General features: G+C 37.6%; 1 protein-coding gene and 1 long non-coding RNA gene across 4 annotated transcripts in view; one reads left to right on the top strand and one right to left on the bottom strand.

Moving 5' to 3' along the window:
• Window positions 1-27,939, top strand: part of GRM8 (glutamate metabotropic receptor 8) — a 677,086-nt gene that overhangs the window by 439,070 nt on the left and 210,077 nt on the right. The window lies entirely within an intron of this gene.
• On the bottom strand, window positions 4,963-27,693 carry LOC116664855. The gene is made up of 3 exons (XR_004321347.1): window positions 27,682-27,693; window positions 26,455-26,456; window positions 4,963-5,344 (listed from the first exon to the last, which is right to left on the bottom strand). It is a non-coding gene; the product is annotated as an uncharacterized LOC116664855 (long non-coding RNA).

Genomic DNA, 27,939 nt, shown 5'->3' on the forward strand with positions numbered 1-27,939 from the left:
TTTTTTAAACATTTTTTTATTGAGTTATAGTCATTTTACAATGTTGTGTCAAATTCTAGTGTAGAGCACAATTTTTCAGTTATATAGGAACATACATACATTCATTGTCACATTCTCTTTCTCTGTGAGCCACCACAAGATCCTGTATATATTTCCCTGTGCTACACAGTACGATCTTGTTTATCTATTCTACATTTTGAAATCCCAGTTCCTTCCCACCCCCATCCCCCTGGCAACCACAAGTTTGTATTCTATGTCTATGAGTCTATTTCTGTTTTGTATTTGTTTTTTGTTTTTCTTAAGATGCCGCATATGAGTGATCTCATATGATATTTTTCTTTCTCTTTCTGGCTTACTTCACTTAGAATGACATTCTCCAGGAACATCCATGTTGCTGCAAATGGCATTATGTTGTCAGTTTTTATGGCTGAATAGTATTCCATTGTATAAAGATACCACATCTTCTTTATCCAGTCATCTGTTGATGGACATTTAGGCTGTCTCCATGTCTTGGCTATTATAAATAGTGCTGCTATAAACCCTGGGGTGCAGGTGTCATTCTGAAGTGGGGTTCCTTCTGGATATATACCCAGGAGCGGGATTCCTGGGTCATAGGTCCTTAAATAGCATCACAAGAAATATAAGCATAAAGAAACAGGAAAGAATACCATAAATATTTTGTAGGCAGGTAATAAAAATAAGATCGGTTACTATGTTGGCATCAGAGTATGGCTATTAGTGAAAACCAAGCAGAATAATTTAGATTTGATGGTGTAGGCAAAAGGAGGGAGCCATTGTAGTTCCTTGCTGTGTTACTAGGCCTTTATTTCTAGTAAGCTACCATCAGACAGATTGTTTGGTCTCCATTATAAAATCTTTATCAGATCAAGGGATTAGATCTTCTTAGAGGGACTGGCCAAAGAGGTTAACACACATATGTAAAACTGGCAGGATACAAGGCCTCCAAAGAAGATGAGGCTAGTAGCCAGGAACGTATGCCTTTCACTGTGTTAAAATTCAAATGTAAACGTTTTATTTGCCCGACCACATATTCCTGCAGATGGAGTTATAAACAGTGGAAACAATAACAACAGCAAGCTACAGGCAAGTCACGTCTCTGAAAAAGTCACAGCAGTACATATGATTATCTTCTTGTCCCCAAGTACGGTCATATTTTGAAGATTAGTTTGTATTACTTTTGTCGAATTCACAAGGGTTGGGATATTTTTAAAAATATGACTTAATTCTTCTTGATTTCCCTACCGATGTTTCCCATGGTGAGTTTACAAATGTATGTACCTCATCTATATTACATTATCACATTAAAACTCATATTGTAGCATTTTATCATAAAGGTCTCTTTGCGACTTTAAGAAGCAGTCCTTCCTTAGCTTTATTTAGGGAAATGAATGTGTGCAAAAAAAGAGAATTTTCAGAAGGTGTAAATTTACTATCTGAGTTACAGTAAGTTACAATGAGTTACAATGAAGTGTTAAGCAGAATGTATACTGAATACATACAATATATTCCAAATTGCTTTCTATTGAGGAGATTTAATTTAATATTTGGAAGGAGAAAGCACATGATAAAAGAAACGATCTTGTGAACATTCAGTTTATGGAAAGAAATTCAATATTCATGAGTTAGGGAGAATAGGTTTGCAAGCAGAGGTTGTACTACAGAATAGAATCAAAAGGAATGAAATCTCACAAGTATGATTTGCCATCTCAAAAGTTAAAAAATGTAGCTCTTCATATTTTATGCCTAGTATTAATATTAGGGGAAAAAACAGAGCACGAGGGGGTAGTTACCATTAATAAGCATGTGCAGGTTAGTGAATGATTTCAGTTTCGGACCTACTACAGCGTCCCCAGTGAAGACGTTTATGAAGCAGCTGGACACACCCACACACAAGACCAGGGGGAGTAAAGATACGGATATATCACTATATGGACAGTGATGGAAACTGTAAATACTCTGATGACAGGACCCGCGTCTTATGTTTCTATTTTTCTCCATGGCACCTGGCCTATAGCAGGGACTGAAAAAATGGTTGTTGAATAAATGACATATAGATCCCTGAATCTGTATAGCAAAATATTCTAAACTCAATAGAGTGAAAAATAGCATTGCCAGAGAATTTGTCTTTTTCCCATCAAATTATATAGATTCCTAACATATGGTATTTCCTGAATCAGCAGTTCTCAAACACTTTAGCCCCAGCATCTTTTACACTTGAAATTATTAATAACCCCTCCCCAAAAGCTTTTCTTTATATACATTGTATCTATTATCATATTAGAAATTTAAAGTGATAGATTTAAAATACTTATTTATTTATTCATTTAAAAATAACAAAAATTAAAAGGACACTAATGAACTTATCTACAAACAGAAACAGACTCACAGAGGTAGAGAACAAACTTAGGGTTACCAGGGGGCAAAAGGGATGGGAAGGGATAAATTGGGAGTTTGAAATTTGCACCTCTTGGGGAGTGATGGAGATGTTAGCTATCTTGATTGTGGTGGTGGTTTCATTGGTGTGCACATCTATCAGGACTCATCAAATGGTTCATCTCAAATATGTGTAGTTTACTGTATAGGAATCTTACCATAATAAAGGCATTAAAAAATAATAACAATAATAGACCAACTAATGTGGATATATGTAACACTTTGATGAAAGTAACTATTCTAAAAGAAGAAAAAAATTTATGAGAAGAGTAGCATTGTTTTACATTTTTACAAATTTCTCAATTATGTAGATTAATAGAACGTAGGTCACATTCTTATATCTTTTGCACAAAATTGGGTGCAATATGAAGTTTTGGGTGATGCATATTAAAAAAAAATCTGGTCTCACACAGATACGTAGGGAAAGGGAAGACTATTTTAATAGCATTTTCTGATAATCTTTGATAACTATACCAAAATTTGACAACTATTATGTCATAAAAGTTAATTCCAGTATAGAATCTGAGACCATACCAATAAGCTTAAAATCCATTGGTCTTGTGGTTGTTTGAATGAATCTTTTAACTATGGGGAATTTTGAAATTTGGGTGTAACATCTTTTCATTGAGTTTACATATCTGTTTCGAATGTTGGAACATCTTACCATACAATCACAAAATATTACATTTTTTAATATCACCACCAGTGTAATCAGAAAAGTCTAATCAGAAATGCCTGATTAGATTTGTGGAGGTTATAAATTTCCCAGAACACTGATTTTCACTCGAAAGCTCAAGTTTTATCATTGGCCAAAATTTCTAAGTTTCTCTTTAGCTAACAGGTTTTCTTTGTTCACTTCTGAGAAAAATCTTCCATACACGCAAGTCTTAATAATTGTGGTTTCTCTGTCAGTAGCCTTGTCAAGGAAAAATAATGTGCCACTGATAAAGTGGCTAGTTCATATAATAAATCATATGGATGCTCCCCCCGACCCCTGCCGGAGTCAAACGCCATCCTTCAGTCTGTAACAGAAGTGCTTTATGTGCACTTTACATTTCATCATACAGAATATTAAGGAGATTTTTACTCCAGTCAAGATTTTAAAAATCAACAGATTTTACTGCTTCATCAAGGCTACTCTCAACTGAAACTAGCAATTTTTCTTTTACTGCAAGTGTGTAGCAGTGAAGAATACACTGATACCTAATGAAGTTTGGCTCCACTGCCTTCGTCTGGGTAAAATATCAGCAGTTTTACCCATCATCACCTTTTGTTACCATCGGGACAAATATCAACACACTGGAAGAGGCAAACAGAATGTTAATATTGCTATGGAAATGGTTCTCATCTGATGGATCACCTGAAAAGGGAGCCTGGGGCCCCGTGGGCTACACTGAGAGCCACACTCCTAATAATAGCTCTCCATTAGTACTGTAGTATGGAGGAGGAAGAAAAAAACCATTGTGAACACGTGTAGACAAACTATATTGTTACAGAAGCAGCTCAAATATTATTGCATTTAAACACTTCGGTGCTCCCACTTAGTATAATTTCTTTAAAGAATACCAAGATGGAGAAAATGTTCTGTTTCGCCATGGCTGGATTTCCTCTCTGTTTTTACTCCAGGTACATACACTCTGCTTCATTCTCTCCATCCCTCCCTCCTCCCCTCCCTCCTTCCTTCCTTCCTTCTTTCCTTTTCTTTTCTTTTCTTCTTTTCTTTTCTTTCTTTTTTCTCTTTTCTTCTTTTCTTCTTTCTTTTCTTTCTTTCTTCTCTCTTCTTCCTCTTTCTTTCTTCTTCTTTCTTTCTTTCTTCTTTCTCTTCTTTCTTCTTCTCTTCTTTCTTCTTTCTTTTCTTCTTCTTCTCCCTCTTACCTTTTTTCTTTCTTTTTTTTCCTGTAAGATTATGATTGAAATCTAATTTTGTATAGTTTTAAAAACTTGTCAGAAAGGTCAATGTAAGATATAATAAGAAAAGTAAATAATTTCACTAGCACATGCACTGAAAATCAATTTCTATCCTTGGGACATTACCCTGTATGTCTTCAAATATTTAAAAATGAAAATGGCAGAGGTTTTATTGGATCTGCATTACAGTACATTAAACTATAATATCTTTATATGGGAGAATGACTCTTTAAACCGCCAATTAGTTGCATCCTTTCACTGAAATTTTACTACATACACTCCAGGTTCAGTTTTGCACTGGTCTATTTTTCAGATATTAAAGACTTTATGTTTTATTTTTCAGAGCCTGCTTTCACTTACTGTCTGCCAAACACTGAGTCAAAGGCATCGTGACTGAGACGAGTTTTGCTTTGGCCTCCATCCATGGCCGAGGCAGTCTTCAGTGCCTACATATCATTCCAGCAAATTTGTGTCAAATACCTAGTATATGAGAGACAAGAGTTTAGCCTCTCTGGGAAAAAAGGGAAGATATATAAGATAAACTCCCATCAGGAAACTTGAAATCTAGTGGAAAGCCAAGTTTTATAAGTTGTCAAATACTAAGATATATAAGAATGAATTGGTGACTGGAATTAATAAGGATGGTGCACACAGATAATTGTCCTGCAGGAGCCCCACGGAGGGAAAGATGCATTCTGACTGAGAAATGTAGGGAAAGGAGAAATAGTGTTTGGTCAGGTCTTGTGGGAGTCAGTGAGATTTTGCTGGGTGAAGATGTGGTTTGTGGGTTACACTCCAGGCAAAAAGAAGGGCGAGAGTATAGGCAGTGAGGAACAAGGTGCTCGGCATGTTTGATTAACGGTGAGCTGGCAGTGGGACAGTCGGAGAAGTAGATGGGAAGGGTGATCTTTTAAGTAGTAGCATGTGTGTTTTTGGTGGAGGCTGTGACAAGGAGCAGAGGTTCATCCTGGAAATGCTAGCCCTAGGTCTTTTTTTTTTTTTTTTCAGATTTATTGAGATATAATTGTATAAGTATAAGCTGTATAGCATTATGATTTGATATATGTATATATTGCAAAGTGATGACCACAACAAGATGAACACATCTGTCTCCAAACATAGTTTTGTGTGTGTTGAGATCTTTTAAGATCTACTCCTTTAAGAGCAACTTTCAAATCTACAACACAGCATTGTTAAATATAGTCACTTTGCTGCACATTATATCCCCAGAACTTATTCATCTTATAACTGAGAGTTTGTACACCTTCACCCATTTCTCCCCCTTCCCCCAGCAACCACCAATCTACTCTCAGTTTCTATGAGTTTGGTTTTTTTTTTTTTAAGATTCCACATATTAGTAAGATCATATATTATTTGTCTTTCTCTTTTTCCTGACTGATTCCACTTACCATCAAGTTTCATACATGTTGTCATAAATGGCAGGATCTCCTTTTTAAAGGCTAAATAATATTCCATTGTATGTTGATACCACATTTTCTCTGCCCAGTCATCTATCAGTGGACACTTAGGTTGTTTCTATGTCTTGGCTATTGCAAATAATGCTGCAATGAACATGGGAGTGCAGGAATCTCTTTGATATAATGATTTCATTTCCTTCAGATATATACAAAGAAGTGAAATTGCTGGATCACATAGGAGTTCTATTTTTAATTTTTTGAGGAACCGCCATACTATTTTCCACCTAGGTCTTCTTAAAATCCCAAATCAAAGGAAACCAAAGGATACTCTTTTAGGACTATTTTACAGTTGTAAAACATGCTTTCAAACTGTTCTCTTTCTTTGTTTTTTCAATCTCTCTAATTGTGTGTGGGTTTCTGAGCACATACAGTATGTATGGGTTCTCCTAACAGTCTACTGAGGCTAAAAAATGAGAAAGTAATGTTTACAAATCCCTTATTGGGCCAGTTTTATTGCAAAGGTTTAGCTTAATCCTTGCAGCAATCCTAATACTAATAGCAATAATGCGCACATTATCTCATTTACTCCTCACCAGTCTTTGAGGTTGACAGTCTTGGAATCCCTGAATTACAGATAAATAGTTTAGTCTTAGAGAGAAGTAGGTGGCAGAGTGGGGACTTGAATCTATTCTTAACTGTCAAGCTGTGCTGCCCCCCACAATCTTGTGGAAGTGGCCCCTATTAATATATTCTTTATTTATAAATAAGGAAACTAAGGCACAGAGAAATTAACTTGCTGATATTCATATACTTTCACAAATGGCAAGTTAGGATTTTAGCTTCTGTTTGCTGTGCCCCCAAAGCGTTTGTTCTTTTCATGATATCATGCTGTCAGCTTGTGTTGAACTGGTCTCACTTCCTGAGGACATTTCAGTTCTTTCACATTTGGCACTAGATTTGCAGGAAAAAATATCCTGCCCTGTTCTTAGGGTAAGCAGAAAGGAGAACAAGTGATGCTTACAAAATTGTGCACCCTTGCCGGCATATTAAGTGCATCTCTGAATTAAGCAAAGCTATTGTATGACAGTGCTCCCAGCAGACGACCAAATGCTTGGACACTGATTTCTTCCACTTGAAAACTGAGGGGTTTTTTGTTTGTTTTTATTTTGTTTTGTTTCGTTTTTTGCACGTAGTCTAGTTTAGCGATTTCCATGCATTGGAAGCAGCCTCATTAAAATCAGCCTGGGAACAGTGAACACACACAGAAACACAAAACATGTTTCCGGAATCCTGACTCAAGAGGTATCAGGTGGTAACAAGGCATCTGTTTTTGAAAAGCTTCTTGGTTCAGGCAGTAGAGGGCAATGGTCAGGCTGAGTGTCTGGAGTCAGATCTCATTGGCTTTATTCCCTGCTGTGCATCTTTGGCAAGTTGGGTAGCCTCTCTGAGCCTCAGTTCATCCTCTATACTTGAGTTCCCCATATACTATGATTATTATGTACAATCTGGTTTGAGAAACACTGGTCTAGTAGCTATGATAACTTAGAGAGATATCAAGAGATGGGTGAGAAAATTCCATAAATCTGAGGGATTATTTCCCCAGTTATGTGAAAGGAAGGATAATTATAACTGAATAAACTCAGTACAGTTCTACTGTGGAACCCACTTATATTCAGTGTGCATTGTTCAAATATTATGAGACAGCATAAGTCTAGACCTAGTAAATTAAAATCAGGGTGATATAGGTGTAGAATAAACCAAAGGTAATGCTTAAAATGTTTACAGCACGAGTGGTTAGTAAGCATATTAATATTGTAATCCAATTGCATGAGGGACGTTTGACCTAATTAAATGAAAAGTAACAACCACGACAAATCTTAATTACCTCGCAGCATACACCTGTACACATTCACATACACAGCTTTTCCTGGCAGTGAACCTACTTAGTAACACCTTTAGAGACCAGGAAGAATTTGGAGCTTGTTAAACCGTAACAAATTGTTCATTTTTATAGGTGAAGCATGAATCCTAGAAAGGTTAAGATGACTATTTTAAAACCTCACAACTGGTTAGTTTCCAAATCAAGGCTAGGAGTCAGATTTAAAATTTTCTTGTTCCTAATCAAAACTATAGTCAAGCTAGTTTTCATTAAAGTAGTTCCAAGAATTTAGACCATTCACTGTGCCAGACTGGCTGGGAGATGCTGTGTTGTAAAAGGAAGAAAATGGGCTTTGGAGTTCCCCAGACCACAGCTGGAGGGCTCTCTCACTTACTGGATGTGCGGCTGGGGTGTATGACTTAGTTCTGAAGAAGCTTTGGCTTCTTCTTTTCTGTGAATATGGATTACAGTAAAATCGACCCTTGTCATCCACGGGCCTAAAACTCACGTTTCTATATTTGAGAGCAACTTCCAAGTTCCACGATGTCTAGCAAACCATGTGCTTCATAGCAGTGAATTCCTTAGCTAACGAGTGAGCATACTCAACGATGCAGATTTTCTCTTGAAGCTATACAATCTCTATTTTTTAATAAGAAAGAAAGAAAAGAAAGTCAACTGCTGGTGATGATGCCGAAAAAGAAAATAAGTGAGAGGAGAGCTGATAAAGTGATGTTTCTTAGCAGTTGGAAGGGACTAGGATATATTAAAGGGTAGAATGTCAAGCTTTATGCTGGATCAGATCAGAGCCAAGATATGACTAGTTCTGCCCTAAGTTCCATATACAGAAGCTAGAGAAAGTGGTTCCTGAAACTGGCTTAGTAAATGCTGTCATCTTTGCAAAATCACTTAAAGAAAATCAAGCTTTAGTGCAAATTGAAATGTAGGTTACACTGTGAAGCTATGCACAGGAAACAATTGAATTAAACATGAAGGTGGTTTTAAAAGGCCAAAAGCTTGCATAAAAATTTAGCAATTTACAAAAGTATTAGAATATATTGCTAACAAAGATAAAACTCTACTGTAACTACTTAATAAGGTAGTTCTGAGGATCATATGAGGTAAAAATGTAATACATTTAGCACATTGTCTAGCATATACTTTGTTAATAATAAGAATTATTATTCTCAATTTAATCTGTACGAATACAGTTTTAGCATTTGACAAGTATGTTCTATATTTGCTATCATTTTCTATATAAAAGATTAATCACTTACTCTTATTGGTTTTATTTATCACTATCTCCCAGCTTCTCCCAATTTCAACTTCTCACTTGCATAGTAAAAGTTAAGATTTTATGTACTTTACTGTGGAGGATGTTACCCAAGTAGTAAATGGTTAGCATTAGTGTTTTTCCCTAGCATTTCCTTGAAATTTTAAGTTACCAACTATTATGGCTGGTTGATGGACATACCTGAAATAACGTGACGTTTCAGGACAGCACTCATCTGTGGCTAGAGGAATCTTTTAGCAGACTTTCATGGTCTTTCAAATCAAGAACTGCTGAGTTCAAGTCAGAAATAATAGTTTTCCTTCCAAGCCTATGGAACTAAGAGAGGTAGTATTAAGTAATTTGTTCAAGGTCACGGAAGGAGTGCTTATTTCAGTCAAGATTTGTACCGTGGGAGCCACATTTTGTGTCAATCACCAGCACAAAGTTCCCTGTTTAGCAGTAAAAACTTAGTTTAGGAAAGAAAGATTTTTTCTTAAGTATGTATAAAGTACCCACATTTTATTCAGGCACTTTTAAACAGCCATTGATCTTTTTGGCAAAACTAATTCTATTTGACTCGATAAGAGTTCTATCCTGGCACATAAAAAATGGCCCATGTTAACAGTCAGAGATCCTATCAGCTTGCGGCATGGTGTTCAGTGGAGCATCTCCTGTGACGGATATTAGCTCAAGTCTCGTGAAGCATCTTTATTGTTCGGGAGCTAGGTAAACAGCATGTTAATTGTGTGACTCGCTGTCTTCATCATCCTTAATATTGCCTGGCATTTATTTATGTGAGCAGTGTGTAGTGTGGAAAGATGCTTTGGGATCTCTCAGGGTGAACGACGCTATATAAATGTAAGTCACCGTAATTATTAAAGTTAGAAACAAACATTAGTAAGAACCAAAAATAATTATATCACAGGGCTGTGGGAGAATTACCAGCCTGAAAAAAGCAATAGTGAGAGATTTCACTAGGAAAATTGAGAGCGATGATTTAAAATGCTTTGGAAGAATGAAAACACTAGTGTTAAATATTAGGTGACTGAACAGAACTCCATGATCTTAAAAGAAATATAAGATGCAATGAAGTGAATATTACATGTTTGTTTACGCTCTTGTAGCATAAATTTTGTACTGTGTGAATGGTGGGTATCTGAACAAACACAATTTTGAGAAACTTTGGAAGGAAACTTCAAGGTGGTTCACTCTAATTCCCAACTGCTGCTTCTCCTGTTGACGCCATTTTATTAAAAATTTTGGCATCAAGGTAGAAAGGGGGGAAAATGTTTATCATCTATTTCATAAAAACTGTTTGCAAAAGACTTCATTTCTGTTTGAAAAGGATGTTGCCAAATACACATTGGGGAAGAATTAGCTATGACAATAATTATTTTTTTTTAAATTAGTGGTTGATACATGTCTGCATCCTTCTTTTCCTCCTCTGATAAACTATTAGGACCATTGGTCCTCACTGCCCATTTCCCCCCTTAACCTTCTGGAATCTGGTTACACATCCTTTCCTTTTTCTTCCTACCCCTGTTTCCTTTAGCTCTGATTTCCACATTGCTGAAGGCTCTGAACATTTGTCTTGTTCATCCTAAATGACCTCTTTGAAGCATCTGAAACACTTTACCTTCTTGGAGTTCCTCTTCATCAATTTCTTTAGATCTCTTCTCCTCCTCTGCCTCCTCCTCCTCATCTGTTCCTCTAGTAATTAAGTATCTGTAGTCTGCCTACTGCTCTCAATTTAGAGTTTCCCAGGGTGGTTTGCTGGTACTTCTGTTCTTTCTGAGTAACATCCTACCTCCTCACCCACATCACCTGTAACCTTGACCACTCCCATGACTTCAGTGACATCTCCTGTACAAGTTAGTCTTGTATCTCTGTCTGGCTGTATTCTGCCTGAATCCACTTGGATTTTGAACTCATCACATTCAAAATTAAGTTCATCATCTCACTTCAAACCTGTTCCTTCACTTGAATTTCTCATCTTAGTGAGTTAAACAGCATTCACTTGGTACTCCATATCAGACTTCTAGAAACAGTTTAGAGTACTTGAGTATATTCCAAGTCTGTTCTCTCCCCTAGATCTCTCCCATCTTAATTGAAGCTGTTAGGATTTCTTGCCTGGATCATTGCAATAACATCCCGTTTCCCCCTCTCTATTTGGCTCTCCTTTCAGTGCATCCTCTGTAGAGCAGCCAGAGGGCTTGCTTTCAAAACATTTATCTCATCACATTTTTCTCTTGCTTAAAGTTATGAAATGGCTCCCTGCAGCTTTCAGCATCACGTCCCAAATCCTTGGCTGAGCAAATCACATCCTTCCTGAAAAGGCTTTTACTTTTCTTTTGACCACACAGGCCCTTTGCTCTGGCTGTGCTGGACTTGTGATTCTATAAATGAATCATACTGTCTCACATCTTTCTGAGAACTCATATGTCATTAGCATTTTCTGGGGAATTCTCCCTCCTGTCTTGGACGTGTCACCTTTTCCTCCTCATACCTCCAAACTCAGTTCAAGGGCCACCTCCAGAAGGCCTTCCCTGACTCGAGCGCATCCTCATTAGCATTAGGTTGGTTTCCTTGTGCCTCTCCCTTGGCCCTTCACCAGCAGACAGCACTCACTGTGCTGCGGTTGAATTGTTCATTTACTTGTCTGCCTCTATCTGGACTGTAATTTTCTTGAGGGCAGGAGTCCTGGCTTGACTGTATATTCTCATGGCTTGGTTCAGTGCTTAGCTAAGTACTGTTCAATAAATACTTGCGGAACGAATGAAGAAATTAATGGGCATTGAGAATGGCTCTTTTGTAAAGTCTGGCCATTGGTCAAGAAAGGAATGGAAAAATCAAATGCCAATGCATATTTAGTCTAGAGTTAAATTTAATATATAAGCAGTTATCATTAGAGGAAAAAACAAGAAAGACTATATTTTATCAAAGTACAAAGTTGGAACATAATTCTGAATCTCTAAGAAACTTGACAGCATTGCTGTAATGACATTTTCCAATCAGACAAATCTTTGGGTATTTAGAAATATGAGCATGTTTGGTTTCTTATAGAAAGCTATTGAGAATAGTGACCAACTGCACTTTTTCATTTCTGTTTAAATATTTTGGCATCATGTAGTCTCGTAGGATAAACAGTAGCAAAGGTTAGAAATATTTGACACTTTATTCCCTAAATATAATGAGAGAAACACAAAAACATCTCAATTGCAGTTACAGATTCATAACGTTGACAAACATAATAAATGTCCAAATTTTCCAAAGTACAGGATGGATTGAATGTATCAAAATGGAAATGGAAATGCTTTTGCTTGGTTCAGCAGGTTACGTTTACAAACGTTTATTTCTGATCCCTATCTTGGGGAGGTCATGTTTACACATCGTCTAAGCAATTGACAATTTCTGTAGGTGCATAGTTGTAAAGGTGTTGCACATGTCTGATTAGTGAGACGAGCCCATACGTTCACATACATTTAAACATGTTGTAACTTAGGTTAAGTTTCCAATTTAACGTAGCATACTTTGGTGGAGGCCTTCCTGGCCACTGGTTCCCAAACAGATCACAGAACTGCCGTTGATACTACCCACACTAAGGAGAGTGGTGCTCGATGTGCGAAAATGTTCAGTTTGTGCTGAGCCACAAGTCTTTTGTACATCAGCCTTCTGGAAGAACTTAACATTAACAATCTGTGTACTTCTCTTTAAGGTTTTATACACAAATTTTGGGTTCTTCTGGTTCTTGAATCGAATTTAGCATTAGCAAGGCTTCTTTCTCTTCCAGGGAAAGAAAGATAGTCAGTGCCCAGGTGTCCCTGTTTCTGCCTCCAGCTTTTTAATGTTCGAGGGAACCCATTTCCCTGCAGGTGCACAAATAGGACTCACATTGTCTCCATCTGTCTCTTTTATTCTGTGTCTCTCTTTGTTCTTGTGATTAGAGCTTTGGAATTGCGAGTGCCATCTAAAAGAAGAATCTTTGCGTTTTCTTGATTTGAGTACACTGTGAGGACAGGGTCTTTACAATATTAAACAGCTTTTTACTCTGAAAAATAAATAATTCATCAGAATCTTGGTAATAACACAGTGTACTTTGTATATGAAGAAGATGACAACAATCTGTTTACTTGCTCAATTATTTTCGTAGGAAGAATTCTTAGATGTGTAATGGCTGCCTTTAAGATTCTTGATAGTATCGAATTGCCCTTCATGGTTATGCACACAGTGGTAGTGGGTAAGTTTGCCTACCCTCCCACACATTCACCAAAATTCGGTGCTATTATTTTATCTTTATCAATGCCAGAGGTAACATTTATTGTATTATTTTAGTTTGCATGTCTTTGATTCCTAAGTGGCTTAAAAGTTTTTATATACTAATTAGACAATTGTATTTATTCTTTTGCAAGTTGCTTGTTCATTACTCTGCCTATATTTCTTTCGGGGTATTCCCCTGCTTCCTGTTTATTTTGTAAGAATCTCTTTTAGACTAAGTACATCAACCTTTTGTCTGCGATATATTTTGCAAATTTATTTCTGTAGGTCATTCTTTCATGTATGGTGTTAACGTGACATAATTTAAATAAATTATGAGGTCACATCCATCAAGATTTTTCTCCATATTTTCTGTAGTTGTGTTGTGCTTAGGAATGCTAAGTGTTGACAGTCCCATGAAAGATCTCTTGTGAAAGGCCTGGGTTCTCCAAAAATATTACCTTTCAATGAGGCTCTTCTTTCTGTACTCCAAAGTTTCCACTAAATTATTTGGAATCTGAATGCCTCAAGTTGTAAGTCAAATGATGCAAATTTATTGTAGTACAGTAGTTTGAATTAAGGTGAATGTTACATTTGAATTACAAAAATGTAATTAGATTTTAGTGAAACAGTTTCAGAAGATTGAGTGTCACTTGTGCATCTGCGGACTACCTCGTAGGGGCACTGGCTACCGTAAGTTAACTCCAAGAAGCAGGGAAACACTCCTCTGCTCTTCTCTCTGGGACAAACAGGAACATACATTAATGCATGCACACGTGCATGTCTTCTGATCCATGCCATTACTCTTATGGGGTGGTATTCCTCTTCAAATCTAATAAGGTGGATGCAGCCTTTCCCCTAGACCTACAGCTACCTTGTGGTGCCTACTCCCATGCTATTCCTGTTTTTCATTCTGCAGCTCGTATACAGCAATCACTGCCTGGAGACTGACTACCAAAAATATTTCTTTTCGCTGGTGCTAGAGACCCTTCCCTTTTCTCACCACTGGGTGCAGATGTCAATAAACCCTTTAGTCTTAGTCACATCTGATGAGTATATGTTCTCCATTATGTCCTGTTCACCCTGAGATCTTTCAACTAGGAAATCAGTTTAACGAGACTAAAGCAGATATACTAGGCTTTCAGAATTATTAAGGAAAATATTTTCTTGTAGCTTTTTCATGACTTCATTCTTGTATAATAAAATACTGAATTTTTCTTTATTTGATATTGCAAGATATAAGGGAAACATCTAACTTTTTAATTTATTATTTGTAGAAAAAGCCATCCACTGTTTCAGTGATTTGAAATACCATTTTAATCATACACCGCATTATGACATTATCTGGATCTGTTTATGAATTTTCTGTTCCACTGATCTGACTATCCGTTTTTTGTGCTAGTACAACACTGTTTTGAATACTATAGATGCATAATGTGCGATAAGCTCTAGTAGAAAAAGTTGCCACCACTTGTATCGGTTTCAAAATGTTCTTGACTTTATTCTTGTGTATATTTAGGTATATTTTATAAAATTTCCCCCTCCAAAATAAATTGGAATTTTATTTAGAAATAGGCTGAATTTACACATCAATTTGGAAAGAATATTGTATCGATACAGGGCAGTGATGTAAAATTTTTTTATTCAATTCATGTGTGGCTCTCAGTAATATTTCCAGTTTTTAATACAGCCCTGGAAAATTCTCATTAAGTGTATTTATGAACATTTTATGTTTGCTTATGTTATTAATCGGATTCTTTTCCCATAATATTTTAAGGTGATTATTGTAGGTATATTGGAAAGTTATTAATATTTTTCAGATAAGCATTTTGTGAGCATCATTTTTAGTTACTATAGAACTACTTCTAATGGAATTTCAGATGATTCAATTATATTTTTTTTAGATAAACATTCATGGCTGAAAGGGAGGGAATTTTCTCTCTTCCTTCCATATGCCTCTTATTTATTTTATTTGTCTCATTGCACTGGTTAGGACTTCTAGAATGACATTCAATACTGATGATACTTTGCATCCTTGTTTTGACCATGACATTAATGAAAATGCCTCAGCTATTACATTTTTAGGGGGTTATAAAGCTTACTATTGATCTCTGATAATTATTGTTGACTATGCTAAAAAGTATTTCTAATTCAAAGTTTTTCTAAAAACATGATCCAATATGAATTTTGGCAAATGCCTTTTTTGTCACCTACTGACTTGATAATATATTTTTATTCTTTAATTTAATTTATTAGACATTAGAATTTTTTTTCCTAATGTCTAACCATGCTTTTATCTATTTAATAAATACTCTTTAGATACGGGGTATTGTTCCTTTAATATCATACTAGGTCTAATTTTATTTACTATTTAGTATTTTATTGAGGAATTTTTGCAGTTATAGTTATAAAATGAGATTTAGTTGTTGGACTTTAAAAAAAATCTTTTTCCTACCAAGTAATTTTTTTAATTAAGAAGAAAGAAACACCGCTCATTGCCCAACATATAACATGATATCATAATACATTATATATTATGATGTCAATTCCATGTGTATTATGTATAATAAAGTGAAAAATACTTTAACAAAGTAAAAGCAAGAAAAATTTGTGCTTTGCTAATCTTTTCTTTTATTACAACTTCCATTAGGACAATTCAGTCAGTGTTAGAAATGTTCTTTAATAATCCTAATGTTTTTACCTCACTTTATCAGAAAGACATTGACCTGCATAGGTCAATTAGTGAAAAAGAAAAAAAGAAGACGATAACTAAGATGATTTAAACATAATTAGTTTAGTTTGAGTATGCCTTTAAAATAAACTGAATTATTCTTCACTCCTTAACTAGTTTAAGAAAAATCTTATTTTCCATTCCTTGAAATTTTGGTTCAGAAAACAATGATTCAATGGAAAGTAGAAAGCAGTTATCTGAAAAGACAATAATTCCTCATTAAAAAAATTAATGATGATAAAGCAAAAAGAAAATACTTCCCTTATACTACTATTTTTCATGTGTAGATGTGCTATAATATATTTGACCAGGCTTTCCATTAGGCAGAAATTACTAACTCAGATAAACTGCATAAAGTAGAATGGGTGATATTTAAAAATATATTTTATAAAGCTCTCTATATGCTATATTAATATTTTTGATTAAACAGAAGACTAATGTTTCTTCATTCATGATTTTTTTTGAGGGGGGATGTAATTTGATTCATTTATTTATGTTCTTAATGGAGGTGCTGGGGGTTGAACTCAGGACCTCATACATGCAAAGCATGCACTCTACCAGTTGCGCTATACCCTCCCCCTTCTTCATTCATTATTTAAGCCATTCTAACTAGCTAGAAAGGATGACTTCACTAATTATATCTTTCTTTAAATTAGGATATGTCTAGGTTTTCTAACTCTCAAAGTGATACATAAGATGTAAAATTCAAGAGAATAAAAAGAATGTTTTCATTGGAGTCTGAATTTTTCTTAGATAACTTAGAGATAGTTGCTATTGCTCTGAATAGATGTAGAAGACTTAATTACATAATTTCTTAGATTTCTTAATGGGTCTTTTAATTTTTACAACAGATGTTCTTTTACAACTGGTCTTTTATCATCCTTAATAACCTGCCTGCAGTTTTTCAGTTACATTTTAAATGAGTTTTTTTAAAATTGTATTAAACATCTAATGTGGTGAAGAAACATATGATGATATTTGTTCTGGCTACAGACTAAATTTGGTTAATGCCTGTATAAAAGGAATAACTGCTGACACATTAAACTAATTAGGGTTTCGGTGGTGTTTTTATTCTGAGGGATAGTCCTTATGGCAGCTTCCTAGACTTTATACCCATAGCAATTCTTCTCGTATCAAATAAAGTTAACCCCCAAATAGGAAGAGCATATTATCTCTTATTTAGAGGAAGCCTTTACAGCATTCCATGAAGAAAAAAAAAACCCCTCATTTCAAATAGAAAACAAAAAGAAAAACAAAAAGCCTCCATTCTTAACAGTACAAATGATGTACCTAATTGATTGCTTAGACTTATTTTCTATTTTCAGATATTAGAGAAAATGAAAAAATAATATATTTTCATTGTCTCTGGGAAATTATTTGTATTCATTATATATATGCATTTATCACAATACCATGATTACTACAACAATGGTGGATATGCTAGTGAAACACACTAACCTAAATTTTAGTGTTTGCTTCTACTGCCTTATTACTGGTATGAGATTGTGGAATATGAGAATATATTAAATGATGAAATCTTAAGTAGAAGTTTTGAGATGCCCCAAAATGGTCCATATTAATAATAAAATATCAGAGAATACCTAAGTTCAAATGAGAAATTTCTGGAATGGGCTTTTTGTTTCTCTTCTGTTTACTGCCATTGGGAATATCCAGGCAATATTCTTTCAATTTCTTCTTATAACAAGTTTTGAAAATTAAGGATTAAAGAAATATTGGAAAGGTAGCAGGTGGAAATAGAAATCAGGAAACCCAGAAAGTGATTCTTCAAACTTCTGAGATGATTCAAATGCAAGGGTAAATATTTAGGTCAAATTTAGGTCTACAGTTAGTACAGCAAGCTCGCAGGATATCCAGGGGTTCTTTTCACATCCTACTGATTGATAGTGGCCAAGGTATCAGATATAATCAAATGTGATGTCAATATAGGTAAGCGGTAAGTGTTAAGCCTTGCCATCAGCACATCAGGAGAGCACATGGTTAAAGAATGATAGTACCGTTTTTATTTTCACAAGTTTCTTTTCAATCAACAAATCTGGTTTAATATGAAAAATTAATCTAAAACCTCCATTCTTTGAGGTCCCTTTAAACAAATAGTTGTATTCTAAAAAGTATTCTTAAAAGTAGATGTAAAATTTAACTATAACTTTTAACCACATTCATTAATAAAATATTATAGTGTTTATCAAATGATTATATTCAAGATGAGAGACATTGCACATAATTATCAAAAGGTGAATTTGGTAACTAAATTAACTAGATAGCTATTACTCCCAAATGTACTTAGTTAGTGGATAACTTAATACCTTTTGTGCTCTGTATCTAAAATATCCTCTGTATCCTTAATTTTCTAATTTGATTAGTAACCTGAATATTAGCCTACTTTTAATACTTCCAAACAGTATCTTTCTCCATATTGAGCCTCATATTTAAGCAGTAACCAAATATTGTTCTTTTTTTTTCCTCATCACACCTTTTCTTCCATTTTTTATCCCTCCTTTTAAAACTATCGTAATAGCTTTGTAACCTGTCTCCCTGTTGCATAGATACACAGGTTAGTGCCCCTTAGCTGCTCCACTTCTCATGCTCAAAAGTTTTCGACAATTCTGCATTATATACAAAAAGATGTATCAATTTCCTGGATGGACACCCAGGATTCTTCACTGATCTATTGCAAATTCACTTCCAAATTTACTTTCCAATATCCCTAAAGTGATTCTTGCATTTCCAATCCAAGTAGGATATTTACTGTTGCACAGGCTGACCTTATAACATCCCCATCTTGGATCTTTGCTGAGGCGTTTTCCAACTTCAGAAGTGCTTTTATTTTGTATTCTGTATCCACGGAAGTCTCCAGCTCTTTAAAAACAAAAAATCTCTGCTCAAGCTACATGGCCTTCATTATTCTTTCTGCTTCTAAGTCAGTACATTGCCAATACCATTTCTTTGACACATGTATGGTTTATGTGTGGATCTACTGCTAATCTTCTCAACTAGTTCCATAAGCCTTAGATCATGATCTGAACTGAATAGAAGAGTCAAACATTGCTCTTACATTGCTGCTTCCTTATTCGTCTTTACTTTCGATTCAGCTCTCATTTGGTCTACATGTTTTGTTTTGTTTTTCCTACTGAAAAGAAAGATGGTCTTTCTAAACCCTTCTATGTCTGAGACTGTGTTTTCCTTCCCTTAGCTTAGCTAGATATAACCCCTCGGGTCTTGTGCTTTAGCCCAGAGCTGTTTAGATTTGTTACATTGTCTTCTGACATTTAATGTAGTGGAGATTCTTAGAACAGTCTGATTTTCTTAACCTTTCTTAACTCTTTAATTAAGGTCTTTTGTTTTGCTTTAAAGCTTGATGCAAAGCTTGAGAGAATTTTACTTCCCCATTCTTGTAATTCCAAAAATAATTGCCAGTGTGTTTAGATGTGAGTTGTTAGAGATTCGTTCAGTGGAATTTGGGGGCTTGAATTCTTCTCTCTTGAGTTCTTGGATGAGGAAAAATCACAGAAGAAATGAGGCCACCCAATGAAAAGTCACGCAACACTTTCTTTAAGGCTAGTCCAGCACTCAGTATCCCCCAAATGCGGGATTTCTAAACTGGAAAACACAACTTACTGTGTGAGGCTTAGTGAAGCTATCTGCTTTCTAGAGCCCATATCCAGCCAGCCACACCGGTGATGGCGGCTTCCCCAGGGGCCAAGCTCCAGGGGTCTCCTACCGCAGGGAACTAGGAAATGAGCACTGTGCGCAGACCTCTCTTCTAAGGCATAGGAACCTCCTTCTTCCATTAGTAAAATATGGCCAAAAAATGTCCTGGGCTTCTCCCAAACAAATGTGTGCTTGCTTTTTTGTGGAGACATATGAAGTGGATGAAGAAAGTGGAAATGACCCTTTGCATCCAGGCTTAGGCCCCTTCTCCCCGCTTCTGTTCAGTTCTGAGCCTGTCCTTCCACTGATATTCTTACCGTCCCTCAAGAGAACAGTTGATTTCTTCCTTGGGAACTTTGAAAATTCCTAGCTTTGATTTCGTCCTTTGACTTCTCTATTCATCATATTCATTCCAGTCACCGTCACCTCCTTTGCCTCTTTTCTTTATATTCTGGAATATTCTCTCAAGTCTGCTTCCAGACTCCTAGCAGGACTTTCTGTCATGTCATTTCAGGCACTTATGATCCTCTAATTTGAATTATAATAGAGCCGCCACATTTTTTTATGGTTCTTTATTTCTGTCATATCCCTGTTCTCTCATACTCTTGTCCTTTTATCCATTAAAAAAAAATTCATTCCACAAAGTATTCATTAAGCATATACCTTTTACTGGGCATTGTTCTAGACACCGAGATACAACGATAAATAATAGAATTAAAACTTGCTGAATGCTTTCTCTGTTCCAGGTACTATTTTAAGTACTTGCTTATATCAACACATTTAATCTACACAATTATCCTCTAATGTAGGTTTCATAAGTTGGGTTCCCTCTGAAGCAAACCCTGAGACTAGTCTTTCAGTGTATACAGTTTAAGTGAGAAGGGAGTTCAGGAATCTGAGATATTTATTTTAGACTTTGATTCATAGTGGGGAAGCCATTCCCTGAAATTTTAACTCCTTGGCACTTCTGGCCTGCCCCATACATAGATTGGGCAGGTTCTCTGTGCCAGAGGACACTTTCTGGCTGAAGATTGTAGGTGCTGCATGTGTGAGGCCATCCAAAGGCAGGAGTCCTGAGTGCCGAGGGAGTGGGGTACCAATCACATGGGCTACAGTTAGTACCAAATGAAAAAAAAAAAAAAAGAAGCAAAGAGAGGGTAAGTCACACAGCCAGGAAGTGCTAGCTCCAGGATTGCACTCTGGTCCTTAAAGGCTACGATAGACTGTCCTTGTGCTCAAGTGCTGTGACAACCACCTGCTTTAAAGCAAGGTAAGGTGATCAAGAGTGAAGGAAGCTGCTGTTCAACAGGAAAGGCCTTTCTGAATAGGGCACGCTGAACAGAGACCTGAATGAAGTGAGGAGGTGAGTCTAGGGGCAACCTCAGGAAAGACTCATCCAACTTGGAGATGTGTTAAGTCCTGTGTTAAGACTTCCTGTGTTTTAGACTTGTAACCAAGCAGGACCCTATTGTAATCATTGGTGATCATCTGATATCTTGTAATGGAGTTTGTAACTGCTTAACTGTATAATGGTTTAAAGGGTTTTTTTTCTCATGCTCTTGCTGACCAGGGTTGGGCTGGAGAGGAGGGAGGCTTGGGTGGTCCACCCAATCCCCTTGTGGTGCTGTGTGCCGGGATCATGCTCAGTGCCCTCCTCTTGACCCCTTATGGTTTCCTTGTTTCCTGTTGTTTCAGCTGCAGGCCTCAGCCTGCAGCAGGAGATCCCAGGACTCAGCCTGCTTAAAAGGCTGAAAGCATTTATCAACCCGATTTTAAACTGCACAAGTTTTTCTCTAGAGCTCTTTTCCACAGAGCCCCTTCCTATGCATCCTTTTTTCTAGGTATAAGAATATTAAGAGGGTCTCAAAGCTGGAGGTGAACTTCATATCCAGCAGAGGGAAGGGGACAACTGCATCTGCAAAAAAGGAACAACTCTGCAACAATTTGTTACCCTGAATACCATCTGTGTGGAAACTATCTCCACCCCTTGAACTCTTGAACTTTTACTATAAAACCCCCTGCCTTCTCTCCCCAGCAAGCTCACAGTCTTAGAGGCATTAGCCCACTGTTACCTCCTTTGCCTGGCAAAGAAATAAAGCTGCCTTTTCTACTTCATCCAAAACTCTGTGTCGGGTCTTAATTTGGTAAGCAGGATACGGAGGCTGTGTTTTGGCAACAGGCACCTACATCGTTGATGCTATTCCGTCTTGTCTCCTGTTGAGTCTGTCAGTTCTCTAAGATGTCCATCTAGTTCCTCTACTGAAATGTTTTCAAGGGTCTTCTATGACTTTTTGGAATCAGGTTCTTTTTCCTCGTGGGTGTGGAGGCACCACGTGTGTTTATTTTCTTGCCTGTGCATTTGTGTAACAGGGGCAGCCTCTCCAGAGCCAGTGTGGGTGTGCTGCTTCCGTGTGATTCTTTCTCTACTGTTGTGTTTGGTCTTTCACAGACGAAGAAGACAATAGGGGAATGCACAGAGCTCCAAGCCCAAGCCCCATCCTAGTATCGAGAATGTTTTCCTTTTCTGCAGCATTACTGCTCTGCCCTGGGATCTTGTCTCTTCCTCCCACTGTGAGCCAGCCAGCTGGGGTCCATGTTTCTTCGGGAAGGAAAGGGAAATTAGTGGTTATGCACAGGCAGCATCTGGAGCAGTGCTGGAGGCAAGGACACAGCCAGGAGTTCCGTGGCAGGGCACTGGATCTGTGAAGAGGAGGCCTGGTGGCGGGGGTGGGGTGGGATGCAGGGCAGTAGTGACAGATATAGATTATTCTTGCTGTGTCAGAAAGCAGTGGCTGTGCAGTCGACAGCTTCTCAACAATTATTTTCTTCCTGGCAGTTCTTAAAATTATTTTCACGTGCACAACCCGCTTTTCTGTGTGTCTACAAGGGTTTGTGAGATTCCTAATGTGCTAGAGAGAACTCCACCCTTTCTTTCTGAATTTGTAAATTGTATCAGAAAGCAGGCACTAACTTAATCTTAGGTGTAATTGTGCTCAAGTGTGTATAAAATAGTATTAGTAAGAAACTACTTGCCAGATACCTCACAGCTGGTCTCAATGCCCAGCTGCTCGGTTTTCAGGTGGTCAAAAATCTGTCATGTCTTAAAGGTTATGGAGTCTAGGAAGGCAGGCAGCAGAGGGATGGTTTTTTGGCATCCTTTCAAGTGAGTAAGCATTCTCTTTTCTGGGCACCCCATGGAGGATACCTTTAAATTCACTTTAAGCCATTTTAAAATTCTCTCCAGATCCTAAAGTTAGCCTTATTGTTAGTACTTTCTTTAGATCATATATTTGGTTTTTATTTTTTTCTTAGTGTTCATAGTTATTTTAGTAGGCAATTAGAAAAGTCTGTATGAGAGTTTCAGAGAGTTTTTAACTCGTACCAATTCGGTAAAGCCATGTTTTTCATTTAAATTGCTTTAGATTCAAAAACAGCATTTAAAAACCTATATTATTCTAAGGCAATAAAATCGTGAATCAGGTATTATTTATATATTTATATAGTTCTTAGATATTAATTTATAATATCAATAGTTAGAGTTTTTTAAAATATGCTCTTAATGTACTCACATACCTCATACCTAAGTCCACAGTTTATAGAATATTTTAAATACTATCTTATTAAACTTGTATTTTGGTTCTCATTAACATGTGAATATGCATCTTATATGTGATGTTTTAAACTATTTTTTACTTGAATATACTTAGATACTAGCTAAAATTACTTGATTTTTGTGATTAAATAGTTATATATTTGTATAGTTACATTATTAAATAAAATATTTAGCATATTTAAATATGTATGCATGTTTACTAATAGTATATACAGTATTTATAATACTGTATTATAGATCTTATATGGTCTTTGGAACATAGCTAATTAAATACTGTGATATACTTTGGGAAAATCTTATTTTGTTAAAGAGGAAAAAATGATGTCTCGAGAATATGTAAATTTACATTTTTAAGTGCTTGACAGAATTTTTTGTGAGTGGTGACATTATTCATGCAAACCAGAAACTAGTTATTTCTAACCCTGTTGGAGTCAATCTTGGGTGACCAGACTCGGTTTCACCAGAATTTCCTTCAGATTGGGAGGTTTGCCTGGCTTAAATTTAGATTTGTTTTGACTTTATTTCATCTTTGTATAGCCCTGCAATGGGGTATACCAACTTTAATAAAATCTGAGGATTTTTCTGGGAGGTAGGGGCAGATACTTTACAACCCCTCCACCATATTCTGAATTAGAATGGACTCAGGCTAGGTAGCAGGGAAAGGCAGTCAGCTCCTAAAAGGAGGTTCTGGGAAGGTAACAGCAAGAAGACAGTAGGACCAGGGCTCAAGCCTGGTTCTGGGTCAGAAGGGGGAGTAAGTGACAGAAAGAGCTGGTCATGTAGGAGACTGGATTCACCCTGCCTGGCAAAAGCCTTGCAGCTCAGATTGTGGTGGCCAGAGCAGGGAACTACTCATCTACACAGGCACAGAGATGCGAAATGTCCTTCAGAGTCTGGATCCATGTGCCCCTGAAGGGTTCTGGGTTGGGGTAGCAAAGAACTGTTGACTCTGAGTATCTCGGCCAGTCTAGCAGGCAAGCCACTGAAGTGAGGGCCTGCCTATCTGCAAAAAAAAAAAAAAAAAGGAAAAGAAGGCATCTGTGATTGCCAGTAGAATCAGGAACCAGCCTAACTCCTACTGTTCTGTTTTGTTTTGTTTTGACATTATCCACCGATGATGATGATGATGGTAGTGGTGGTGGTGATGGTGATGGTGATGGTGATGATGATAGCAGCTGGCACAGAGTTTACAATGTATCAAACACTCTTTTAGAATTGTTTAATATGCATTAATTATATTCTCATAAAAATGCTATAAGAAAGTATTATTATTTCTAGTTAAAAGATAAAGAAGCTGAGACCCAGAGAAGTACATTTAAATATTCAATGCAATAATAGGACGAGTCTGCCTCCTTAGCAGACTAGATCATCTCCTGTCTCTATTCAAAAGCCAGTGGACTTTCTGCTGCAGCCAGTGCATTAAACAAGGAGTGGACCATACTGAATTCTTCTCTGTTCCCCCTCCTCCTAGTCATATTATTAAGCAGCATAAGGATTGTGGACATTTAGCAGGGGTGAGGTCCATCTGGGAAGGGACAGACAGGGCCTCCTGCGGCTGTCCCTGCTATTGTATGTGCTTTGCACCCCAAGTTGGAAAGAGAGATGCCCTGGATTGAAATATGCACGTGCCACGTGTGTTTATGCGTGGGGTAACTGACAACCTAAGTTAAAGGAGGCACAGACAGCAGATCACTCTCTTTCATCGTTGAGTGTAATGAGATGAGATTACTCTTGGAAAGGCCAACTTTGTTGAAGACATAAATCTGGGCGTTTGTGGCTAGCTAGCTACGGTCTATCTGGCTGTTGATAACTCGTAGGCTGTGCTTTGATGCTTTCAGAAAATCTCCAGTTGTCCTGAGCAAACATCTGCTCTTGTCATTTCCTTTGCAATTCTTTTTCCCAGCATGTACCTCATCTGCGAGAAACCCACAGACTATAAAGGCTGACATGAAGTATGATCCGTTTCTAGCTGCACAGAAGAATGTACATCAATTTAACTAACTTTGGATATCTTTTTATTTCGTTTCCTTCTCTTCCCCAAGCCCCATTACATGCTGCCATTGATTTTTTATTTCATTTTAAAGTGCTGCTTAAAATCAGTTTTGAAAATGGTTACAGGAGACTTGTATTAAAACAACCAAAATCCCAGATCATTTTTTTTTCTAAAATAGAAGCTTATGATGCATATGTGCATATTTACAGCTTCACCTTTTCAGGCACATATTTTAAGATGTGCTTTAAGCAAACGTGTCTTTAAGTGATATACATTCACACTCATAAAGGAGGCAGCATCAGTGGCTCATCGTGACGCATCCCTGAGATACACAGATTTGTCAGGATAACTAATTGTTGCGTTAAGCACTGCCAGAATCTCAGGGGATTCACATGATAAAGGCTGATTTTGTTATCAATGCCATGGTCCAATGCAGGTTAGTGAGGCTGAGGGAGGGCAGTTTGCTCCATGCATTTATTTGGGGAAGGATTTATTTCCCACAGTGACTTTGCCATTCCCTAAGGCCTCACAGTTCCCAACTGGATCTTTGCACCTGGCTAGTCAGTGAGGGAAGAGAGAAAGCCTGGGGGACCCAGCTGGAGGTCTTTCAGAGGCAGGCCTGAAAGGGGCATGCAAGACTTCTGCTCACAAGTCATCGGCCAGGACTCATTCATGGTCACCCCTCACTGCAAGGGATGCTGGGAACTGTAGCTGCCAGCGCAGGCGGAAAACAGATACAGGAAGCTGGTGGGATACGTCTCATTACAGAGCAGTCACTGCAGTGACTGCGTTGTCTCCTCCTCTGACCCCTGAGAGGAGGTCTAGTGAATGAAGGATCGCTCCAGGAAGAGAAAACAAAAGACACTTTCACACCTGCATGCCCTCCACGTAATGTGAACTCCTGGAGGCCAGAGGTGGTCTCTTATCCATCAGTCCCCTCCTTTAGTAAAACGAACAGTTTGGGGGGATTTTTTTTCTTCTTGTTATCGTTCCTGATCACTTGTGTTTTCTACCCCGACCCCAGTTTCTTCAGTGCTCTTTTTCACCTACTGCCTAGGGTAGATGTTACCCTAAACTTCAGTAGATGTTAGGAGAAAAGCAATGGATTAGATGATCTGCATTAAGATAGAGTTAATTGTAAAAATCCTCTTTAACCCCCAAGTGTAAAATCCACCTGACATTCTCATTCATACTCCTCATTCAGACATGGTATAGTGCTCCCCGCCCCCAGTGTTTTCAGTGTCACTGTACCTTCAGTGGCCCACAGCTGTGAGTCCAAAGTTGCCCAGGTGGTGCTGTTAATACAAATACTGATTCCCTTCATCTCTTTGACCTGTCATTATCCTCTTGTTACAGCGAGGCTCTTTGGGTTTACCTCTGAGCATTAATAAGTACAAATTCCTGGGCTGTTGTTCTGATTCAGTGGCATTCTGACTTCTAGCATCCATGGACCTCTCTAATGCTGGACTTATTCTTTAAGCCAGATCAGTTTGGGGGCCTCCATTTCCCACCCCCGACCTATTTTGTGGACTCTAGATCTGGAGTAACTTTTCAATGGAAGCCAACAGTTAACAGCAAAAGGGAATCAATTGACAGAATTTTTTAAATGAAGAAATGCAGGCAGTTCCACAAAGCAGGCATCATTGTGAGCAAGGTCTCTGCCGTGCTCCTTCATACAAATCCTCGACCTTCATCGGCGGTGTGGGATCTGCTTCCAGCTGTCACTAATCGAGCCCTAGACAAGGGAGCAGGGAAAGGAGGGGTCTTATAGCCAGCCCTTCAATTTCTCCCTCTTTCTGGAAACGGGGAATCAGTTCCTTTAATAAAGGGGCAATTGCCCTCAAAGGAGAGCCTGCAAGACGGGCAGCCTGACCTAACTTCACTCATCCATACATCATCCTCGTTTCTGTTTCCGCATCCTTGTGAAAAGGGACCTGACTCTTTCCACGTTTAGGTTCCCAGAGCTTTTTGCTGGAAAAATGAAGAAAGATCAGCCCCTAAATGCTCCAAGGAGCTTCAGATAGATGTCAGAGATGCTTAGTCTCATTCTTCCTGAAAGTAATTTCAGAAATTCCTCCCTCATTCTAATTTCTTGAGACCCTCATCTCCCCTACCAGTCCCAGGGCTTAACCTGTTCCTTCATGCTATGAGGCTGCATCGGGGACCAGTATCTGTCCACTAGTTTACTCTTGCTTCTTCGTGGGCACAGGATAGACTATATTTCCCAGATTCACCTGTGTATCAGTGTGCCCATGCCCCAAGTTCCGCCTGCTGCCCTAACTGACCCTTGCCATGTGATGTAACAGATTCACAGTTTCTGGGGATTAGGACGTGGACGTCCTTGGGACGGGGCGTTGTTCTGCCACCACTAACACTGTACCAAAACTTGGGTGATAGCCCTGTCCCTAAGGATGGTAAAATCCACTCAAGAGAACAATTACTAAAGTAACAATACTGTGATAGAGACAAATCCTGGATTACTATTATAATACATCGGAAGACCACTCAAAATAGACTGAGGACAAGAAGAGAGAAGGTGTTGTCATGGCTGCGTCCTTAGCTGAGCTTGGTTGATTCAGTGAGAAAGAGGAAGCAGTAGCTAAACATAAGCCATGGCAAAGAGTTTGACAATTATCTAGAAGGCTGTGAGAAGCAACAAAGGCGTATTAGAGGGTAGAGTGACAAAAGCAGTTTGTCGTTTAGAAAGACCATCTTCATAGCCCCGTGGAGGACTGATTGGAAAGAGCGAA

This window comes from Camelus ferus, chromosome 7 (assembly GCF_009834535.1).
Source record: "Camelus ferus isolate YT-003-E chromosome 7, BCGSAC_Cfer_1.0, whole genome shotgun sequence".
Lineage (NCBI taxonomy): Eukaryota > Metazoa > Chordata > Mammalia > Artiodactyla > Camelidae > Camelus > Camelus ferus.